The sequence below is a fragment of the Scomber scombrus genome, chromosome 1 (assembly GCF_963691925.1).
Source record: "Scomber scombrus chromosome 1, fScoSco1.1, whole genome shotgun sequence".
Lineage (NCBI taxonomy): Eukaryota > Metazoa > Chordata > Actinopteri > Scombriformes > Scombridae > Scomber > Scomber scombrus.
Window position 1 is genome coordinate 10367651 of NC_084970.1, and position 10677 is coordinate 10378327.

Genomic DNA, 10677 nt, shown 5'->3' on the forward strand with positions numbered 1-10677 from the left:
AAGCAAACAGTATGTAGCATCTCATTTGCTTCTGTTTCAAATAATTGTGGACTGAGTATATTTGGGGTTTGGACTGTTTGCACTGTAAGTACAAAACAAGCTATTTGAATATATGAATAACATTTTGTATACAGAACTATTATTGGCTTAACATGAGACTATCATTGTATGATTATTCAATCATTATTATTATTTGCAGTCCTAATTTTGTGTTTTAGGTGTGAGGAATTGATGTCTAATCAAAACCGTGATTGCATTATAACTGCAAAATGGAACCTCCCAAGATGTGTGTTGTGGTTACCACAACTGTCTATTAATATGTTCCTTCACACACATAATATTGATTTTGGTGTTGACATGGGTCCTGCCTTTCTTTTATGATTGCCTTAGCTGCTTTAAAAGTTACAGTTAATATAAGAATATTCAAGGCTACAATTTGTCTTTTAGAAGTCCATTGCATGATTTGTTATTAACACTTGGATTCTCTCTTTACCTCTCATATATTTATTGGATGTTATGTTCTGTCTCTTATCTGCCACTCTCTTATGTATACAATTGAACAAAGCAGAAAAACAACTATAAACCCATAGTGTGATGGATCTATCGATATGGGTTTATTTGTTAAAAACCTTGCTCACTACTCTTTCATTCTTAGCCAAAGCCAGTCAGTGCTATTGATTTTTACTGAAGTGGTACAGTATGGTAATCTCTGCTTGCTTAATATACATCAACTTGCAGTCTCTCATTCCAAAACACATTTATCTTTGCTGTGGCAGTTGGTTGAATGGAAGAAAAATGAATGGGATGTGGCAAACTAAATACCAAGACCACATAGCTGTCTGTGCTCAACGATTCTGGGCTGAATAGCTGGAGGCAGGGCATCAGAATCAGGTCAGTCTGTTTACTGATCATCCCTGAGCCTCCAGAGAGCCACTGGCCTTACAGTGCTGTGCAGCAGTGCGTGGAGTCTTTTCAGTACCCGTGGAGGTACCCACCGCCCTGGGCCAAACTCAGCAGCATCATTACTAACTGCAATAACCATATGTCAGAAAAGTTGATATTCATGGATAAAACTGTCAATTCTGTAGGTATTCATGATGTGCATTGCATAGCATGTGTGGTGCTCATAGCTTTTAGTGTGTCAGGGCTTTAGGCTAATACCCATCCATCCATTTTCAGGACCACTCTTGGTCAGGATTGAGCCTATTCCAGTACACAATGGACAGGTTGCCAATCTATCAGAGGGCTAAAATGCTGTAGACAAATTACTAGTACATGATTAGATTGGCATGATATACTGTAAATATACAAAGTACAATGGACTGAGTTAGTGTATAAAAATGCTAGGGCTGTATTGGTGTCAATATGCTCTTGTCCGACCAAATTATCATCGATCGAACAATCGCTAATGTTCACCAAGACCCACCCCGGGAACCTTCCAACCCCTGAAAGTTGAGTGGCAAGATAGCGTTGTGTTTGTTTATGGAAGTATATAACTGGTTCACAGTTCAACATGGTAGGTGGCAGTAATATACCACCTGGGTGGCTGGGCGCCACCTGCTATAAAACAGGACAAAGAAGATAGTGCTGCACAGTCAGTGGTGGGCCAAGGAGACAGCCACCGACCTGGGTAAGTCTGAGACAGCAGTAGGAGCAGGAGAGCTGTCCGGAAGAAGGGCCTTGCCTGGGCTTGTCAGGCTGCAAGATAATCTTCCGCCTTCTGGTTAGAAGTGGTGAATTTGCAGCTTACAGCAACTTAATAAGATACAGCCTCTGGCTTTGTTTTTTGTTCTAGTGTCAGCAAAAAATGTCTCAAAATATTTGAGACTTCAAAAATAGTTAAATTCTATTTTCACGATAAGTGTTTTTTATTAGCTGTAACAATATATTAAACAAAAGTAGCTTTTCTCTGTTTGCATTTAATTCCCCTTTGATTTGGCTACTTGGTTCCTCTCAGCAAGAAAGCACTACATAGTAGCAATTTAGCTGGTAGAGTAACTATGAAACATCATGACTTGATGATTTTGTAAATGATGTAGAGCTTCAGAATTTCTCTATTTAAATTGACTTTAGCAGCAGTTGTTTTCACTGTAACCCACAAGTAATTAACTGTAGTGTTAGCTTGTTGTCTTGTGCTATTATGGGTAGCTAAAGTATTGTTTTTGTCAAAACAAATTTGCAACACTGAAATGTGAAAAGACATAATGGGCATAAGGAGATTTTTTGTAAAGAGTCAAGTGATAAATAGTATAAGTAAAGACAGCAGCTACATGTTTGTGAGCTTTCTTTACTTCATCATAAATAATCCACAGTGCTAGCTAACCATCTGCTGTTAGCCCTGAGTTTAAAGCATTTTTGCTAAAATTCTCTTGTTCAATAATCTTATTTAATGTAATGTAAATGTAATATTAGTTTTAATAAGTGTCATTCAATTATAGATAGTTGATGACGGGGGGTAGGGGGAGGTTGATCATAAACATAGAAGCCAATACATATAATTCCTGGTATCAGCTTGGTTTGGTGTGAACATTAACATATGCATTATGAAACTATGCCCCCTCAAAAGAATTGACTGCATGATGCTCATGGTCTTGATTATTGTGTGATCTGTACAATATTATTGCACAGTGCAGATTTAGTATGGAATTGCTTTGAAAACACATTATTATGTGAAGGCAGAAAAGATAAGGCAGATGCTATCTTCAACCACCTGCTGTGTCATATTTAAAATGTGTGGCCATGAAAGCCTTCAGAGTCCTAATTACTATTTTAGATTAGAAGAACAGTGATTTGTTTTCAGGATAAATATTTAAAATTACACATTTACTTCCAGCTCCATTTAGCGATCAACTCTTACTGGTATACTTAGGGTGAGGGTTAGGTTACCCTACCTGGTAAAACAGTTTACATCAACTTATCGCCTAAAAGTATGGCTGTGGCTCCTCTCTGCAAGAAGGGGCTGATTATTCCTATTAGAATTGTGTTTCAGGCACAGTAACAGCAGTGTCATCTGCCAATGTTATTTCATGCTCGGTTGGGTGTGAATCAATTTCATTCCCGGGAACAATTACTGAAGATTGCAGATTTTTTTCCCATCCTTCCAATCATAACATTTGAATCAAATCACTGTGCGCTGCTCAACATACAGTGCCAGAATCAAAACACATCAGCTGCTCAGTGCTGTGATCATGTGATACTGATGTCTATCACAAGCTGTTTCCAAGTGAAAAGCAGTTGTTTGCAAACCACAATGTTGGTTTCAGCCTCCCTCAACTTAAAGCCACTGCAAAATATTCCTGCAAGATTTTTCTCCTCTCTTCTCTGGGTCAGTAAATGCCGCTCATGACCTTACTGAACTCTGACTCAGAGCGTTTACATTGTTGGGGCTAGGGAAGTCAAACAATACTCGGGATGGATGGGACATAAAGCCTCACACATTCTCTCATTACTCACATGAAGAATGTCGGCCCCACGGTGATGGACAGAGCCTGGATTCCACGAGCCTAGTTGGGCCAAAACTGACAGTTATTTCTGGCCTCAGAATTGGAATGAAGCAGTCTGGAAGAAGGGGACGCTACACGAGGAGCCATGCTTCAACAGTTAAAGAGGCTGATCAGGTTGAGGTTGTGCAGCTTTCACTTACATGGAGGTGTCATTCAAGCCTGGCTACCTCTAACTGGAGGAAAAGGTCCATCCATGGATCACTAAACAACACAGACAGACAAGCCCTCTCCAATTAGAACAGGCTGCAGTGTACCCCCCAACCCCAACCCCTTCTTCCACTAGCTTTTAGTTAGACATGGATGGGTTTACTGTTAAGGGTTAACATCAAGGAGAATATAATTAAACAGCTTTGAGGACACAGAAGTGATTATCCTTAGTTACCTTAATTTTGTTCTAAAATAAGGCCCATCTCTCCGCTGACCAGCTGAAAAGTACTTTTTAAAGGGCAGTAGGTAACTTATTCGACTTAAATACTTTGATAGAATGAATTATTTGTATTTGAGCTAATCAGTTGACCTCAGTTTTGATTTATAATAGCTTTTAGTCAGAGATGATGTTCAGTTTTACAGTTGAGAGATAAAATGCCTGCTACGAAATGCTTTCTGAAACTGAGTGAGGAGCCAATAATTGTCACACTCCCTGCAAGAAAGATTATCAGCTTTAGCATCATGTCTTTCCTTTGACACGGAGGAACACCTGGGAGAGGGTGCGCACAAGGCATACACAGATTTCCCTCTTTCATGCCTTGTGAACTACTCATCCCTTTCCTGTCCATATCCAACGATACCCGACTGCCTTCAAAAAGGCTGCAATCATCAAGCCCTGATTTTTCACTCAGGTTTCCACAATATCAAATTGACAAAAGGAGATGCTATTTCTGAAAGAGGCACAAGAGCATAAAAAGCACACAAATAGCAAGAGAACAAGAATCGATAGAGATTCTCTTTTTGCAACATTGGGAATGTGCAATGTGGTGTATTGTACGGTACATCAACCCTCCACCCACACTTTGCAGATCTAAACAGACACTACGCTTGTTGTTCATCGTGTTGCCACAGCAATATTTCTATTTATCCTGTGAGACAGCTATACAAATAGATGAAGAGCAACAACATGACATTTTCTGTACTTCAATTACTTTGCGGGGCTGGGCCACGTGGGTTAAAAGCCAACAAACCATAACTTTCCCTGACATTTCCTCCCCCCACAGTGACCGTTGATGGATTCTCCCTGACAAAGCATTCATTATCGCAGAGAACAGAGAGTGCACCAAAATCTCTTCTCTTTTCTTCTCCCTTCCATCCTCTGCCTCCCTGTCCAAATCGAGATGAACTCAGAAACAGAAACAGAATGGGCTCTGCACACACCGTCGGAAGGAAAAGCGTTGAATCGCTGCAGGATATTCACTGGCAATCAAAAAGTATATCCTTATTGCAGGGCTGCTATTATGGTGCAGTGGGCAGAGGGGCATATCAAATGGAAACAACTGTTCTGTGCCAGCTCAGATTTGATCCTGCTACAATGAGAGGGGCTGCTATGGAAATGAGCTATGATGGCATGCCATTGAAGATTAGCTGCCTTTTATCATTTATCTCAGAGTTCAATGCACTGAGGCTCAGTGGTCCAAGATGCATCAAGTCACCATACGTGGCAGGCTATGCCCCCCCCACCCCAACCCCCCGCCAAAAGCCCTCTGGAAGGATGTAGCTACAATTTCATAAATATGTTTAACATTCAGATGGCTCAATCAAAACTGTTTAAAATAAATACTGTGCTACTTTTTGAAACTGTTATGCGACTGTTTAAGAGGCAAAAATGCATAAGGGAACATGATTACATCACTCCTACATGAATGCAGACACACACACACACACAAACACACACACACACACACACACGTTTTATCCACCCACAGGCAGGGGACTGATTGTCTGATAGCATTAGCATTCCTGTCCAACCCCAGTAGAAGCAACACAAGAATCAGGCTCACTTCAAGAGGTTCACATCACAGACAGAAACACATCCATTCACTGTGGACAGGCTAATAAATAAAAGAGTAACCCTGTGGCAGTAACAAGCCTATAAAGTATAGCTATGTTTTACAAGTGAATGAGACGGACGGCCAAGAAAGATGGTTACCTTGCAAGAGCCGGGCACTCTGTACTTTACAAGGCTGAGAGGAGTGTGACTCTATCCAATACTGCACTCTCCTGCAGATTGACTCTGCTTCATCATGATATGAAAATCTCAGAGTGTCACAGGGTGAGTTATCATATAGAGATGATATATCACTCTTTTTCTAAGCTGTGAATTGGATTAGACACGCACTGCAGTTTGAAACATACATTTAAACATCTTGATGAATCTGTCAGTCCTCCACAATCTACATACACAAACACACACACACATTTCAATTCTTTCTAAAAGGTGCATGGAGATATATAACATATGTATATTGTTATATGATGATAGATATAGACTTTAATTATTGGCTTGAATTGGGAATTCTAATTTTGAAAATTACAACACAATAAATAAATGATCAAAATGTGAAATACTGAAATAGTTTAGTTGTGCTACAGTAGAAAAGGAAAAGAACCTTTCTGGTTCATGCAAGGAATCAGGCACCTGCTGACACCTGCTTTATGCTGATTTGTAGTCTAACTGTATATTAAGTAGCTGAAACTGGCTCCACCTCCAGCAGCTACAACAGTAAAATGCTTCAGTATTAATAATTTAATGATATCATAAATAATAATATATGTGTATGATATATGGAAAAATGTAAAGCCATGTAACTGAGAATTTCAACTGCCCTGCTTGAGCTGGATTTAGTCTTTTCTTGTGTGTTTGATCTATGTATTCCCTATCTGTTACTGTTTTATTTCTACTTTAACTGTAACTGATGTGGTGTCTTGGCCAGGTCTCCCTCAGAAAAGAGATTTCAATCTCAAGGGACTTCCTGGTTAGATTTTTTTTTTTTTTAAGTCTGTTAGTGGGACCAAACCACGACATTTACTTGTTAACTACATTTGTCTCTCAGAACTGGTTGTTATGAAGTGCTGTCTGACCACATCAGTAACCAAATGTGTTTACTGTTGTTCAGAACAGCACTCAAACAGGGAGTGAAAAGCTAACTGACTGTCGCAGAGAGAGGAGGGGGACAGAAAGACGTGGCATTGTTTCTGAGATAACGGAACATTTTTCAGTAATACTTTTGCACTCGGTCAGTGTTATGGGTCTCTAGTTAGTCATTCTGACAGCAGCGACACTACAGGGTAACCAGGGTCATTGGAGGCCGTAGCTATGTTTCACCTGTTTCAAATGAAACGAGCCCCATCCTCCTAAAGAGCCCCCTCCTGACATGCAAGAATGGAATAATTCACCCACTTTTTATACTTATTATATATTTTGTAATGAGCTGTGTTTAATTTGTTCAAAGAGCAGCTTTATATTGTAGACCATTTAAGTTGTCATCAATAACAGGAACCAGAAATATACATTGTAATGTTAAGATCTGTAATTTTTTCCACCCAGTTTCCACTTGAAATCAAATCATCTCTGTCAGTAAACAGCTGGACCTACTCAGCTCTCCCTGACACAGTTTTCCGGGGAGCAAGGCACTGAATATATACATATAAATCCTGTCTTTTTTTTTTCTCACATAAATTGCCAAAGACTATCACATTACTATTGTTTGTTCTTCCAGCATTGCTTTGTGGGTTGAAGTGTGGGACGTTTCACTTGTATTTTCAAAGCAAGTGATGGATCTTTTTTGTTGTCTTACTCTGAATGTTGACTCAGGAAACAGATGGAGACAAAGTTATAGATCACATATTCGTTAATAAAATTGACCTTAAGTTACTTTCTTTTTTGTTTAGCTAGACTGAGATGCATTTGTCATTTAATGTTTTGATTGTTTGGCACAATTATATATTCATTTCATGTACAGCTAAGTAATAATATGTGTGATTATAGGCTGTAATTTGTTGACACTAGGAAGCAAATGAGAGAAATGTGGATCACATTTTGGTTGTTAAACTGATTAGGACTTAGTTAATCTTATTTTAGACTCAATTTCATCTCTCATTGAACATTTTGATTGTTTGGCATAACATTCATTTCATATTATGCACACCTAGGTAAAAAATAAATAGGATGTTATTATAGGCTATTATTTACTCACTTTCAGATTTTAGTTGTTCTTACTGTGTGCAGTTTGTAGTGACTTTTGCAATTTTTATGAAAAAAAGTTTCTTCCAAAGAAAAAAAAAAGTTTTTTGTGTGTTGAGAAGATAAATAAGAAGAAGTTAGAGGAAGTTAAATTGAAAAGTACTAGTTTCAGACACTCTCAAGCAAAATATGGCATTTCTTTTGTTGTTAATTTAATGAGGGAATACTTTAAGCTGTTTTTATGTCAGCTGATACATAACACACAGAGCTGTTCAATGCAGACTAGTAGTTGCCAAAAATAGTGAGACATCTCCTCATTCCAAAGCAAAAATGTAATTGTTTCAGTTTTTAACTAAGGGAATTGTTTGGATTATTTCTGTGTTGAGCTGTCCATGATGCTGAAAGTGCACGTAATGTATTTAAGTAAAAGCCTGAAAATATACCATCCAACTTGAATCTTCGCTGTATTTTCTTTTTTCTCTTTTTTTGGGGGGGGATAGGCACCACATTAGCCCTAGAAACAGGCCCCCAGATGCCTAAGGCCACCACTGACCAGTTTGACCAGGCTACCTTGGGAATCCATACACCCATTAGCATGCTACAGCCAAGCGGTGTACTGCCAAAACCTTCCGGGTGGAACTCGCTCTAGAATTATTGTCCCACACGTCAAGAATAAGTGTATTATTAACAGTGTTGGGGAAGTTACTCAAAAAATGTAATATATTACACATTACTCGTTAATTTTTGGAAAAGTAATGCGTTACGTTACTTAATTATTCCCTGTGGAAAGTAATTACACTACTTACATTACTTTTGCATTACTCCTTAGCAACGGCGGTGATGTGTAAAAATAATATATCAACAGATAAAATAATGAGTCTTGACCATCATAACTAATAACTGCCTCAAAATAATATATAGACAACCTGTTTATCCTCGGAGTCAGCACAAGACTGGCCGGTCTAAAGAGCCTCTACACGGGGGCACTGGAGTGTTTCCATTCGAACATAACGCCGGTCCATATAACTCACCAAAGTTTGCCTGTCTATTGATGGCCGTCCGTTCACTATTATCGGTACTTTGCTGAGTTTGTTTCTGAAAGACGGAGATTAGCGAGCAATACACAAGCTTTGGCTGCTTGGTTGGGGTCTGCACCAAGCCTGGACATCACTGTGGGTCTGTAAGTGATTCGCTATTAGCTTTGTGTTAGCATGAGAGGTCAGGCAGTTTTACCGCAAGCATTGCATGAAACGCATCTTTGATAAATTTTTTTTCCGCCCAATTTATACATAATAATTTAAGAACTAATGTAACGCAAGTAACGCCACATTTATTTGTTTAGTAATTGTAATGTAATTACTTATTACATTTTAAATAAATTATTTAAATTTGACTATATTGTTTCAATGTGGTACATTCCAAAGAAATATGGCAGTTATATCACACTTGATGTTATGTAGCCTATATTTCTAAAGAAGAATTTGGAAATGGAAATGTCAGTTGTCGGACATAAAACCAATGATCTGTTGATCTTTACAAATCAAGATATGATAGTCTAACATTCGAAAATCGAATCAAATCATGACCTTAAAATAGTCAAAGTTCATAAATGCATCCAGAGAAGACTAAACCAGAGGTAGATAAAGGACAACAGAAAATGCCCCGAGGCTCCAGTCTGGCTGTCATGCCACATCCACAGCTGTTGGTCACAGCACTGCTGAATAAAATGACTGCATATTGGCTCCAACATATGCATGGCAAATACTGGATCGAACATGCTTCTGGTGGACACAGGCCTTGTTTAACAAGAAGAACCAAAAGCCAACAAATCAGGGCACGCTAACTCAGCAGCCTCAATTACAAGGAACGTCTGAGCAGCCAAAACTCATCATGTTAGCGTTAGCCCTACTCCAGTCCACCGAGACTGCAATCAGCAGCATACAACACAAATATAAACACATTAGCTTTAATTAGATTGTGGCCAGCGCTTTGACTCCATCAAATCTAATACATATTATGCTGGATGTGATCCAGCTGGTTGCTATGGTATTGTTGCCTCTGCAGTGGAGGGAGGCTGGGAGAAAGTGTGCTGCTGGGGAACTGTGATTTGTTTAACTAGAGAGTGCAGCAGTCTCTGGTTCTTAAGTGTGTATCTGTGTGCATATAGGTTTGAAACAGTCTTTTTAATCTTGCTGTGCATGCATGCAGGCATGTGTGCTAAGTATTGTTTGTGTGAAGTGATTATTTTCAGGTGGTTTAAAGAGAACGTGTGTTTGTTTGTGTGTGTGTGTGTGTGTGTGTGTGTGTGTGTGTGTGTGTGTGTGTGTGTGTGTGTGTGTGTGTGTGTGTGTGTGTGTGTGTGTGTGTGTGTGTTTGGTTAGGGAGGCAGGGGTCTGCTGTTTGTATAAATGCAAGGCCACGTGTGTCAGTGCAACCACGTGTCACATTCAACATATGTTCCCCAGCAGCTCTCCCTTTGGAAGGAAGCTGAGCTATGGCACACAGCAGGACCCTCCCTGAGCTGATTCAGGAGGACAACATGGAACATGTTCTCGGGGGCCACAGGGCTCAGCCTTGGGCCTCAAGAAGGCTGGAGATCTGTTTGTGTCCTCACTGTCACCATCTTGTCAGCTCACTGTGTGTGTGAACAGGGAAATGATTAAGACCACCCAGCGCTCCAGATCTGTTCTACACAGGGATGTATGCAATTATAAGTGCATTACTGCACATTCAAGTTTAAACACATTACGTATCATGTATATATGCACATTCGTACACATGATGAGTCTGAAATTGGTTTTGCTACTATGCAGTATTGAATCTATGATGCTAAACAGCTCTAAATGCTTCTCTTCAGATCTGAAGATAGCTTTTGAATGAGAGGTGACACATTTTCAAGAATCAAAAGCAAGTCCAGTTATCCTTGACTTAGTCCTCATAGACCACAACCTGGGTGACTAATAATCTTCACAGACATACTGTACACATAGGCATGTTAAC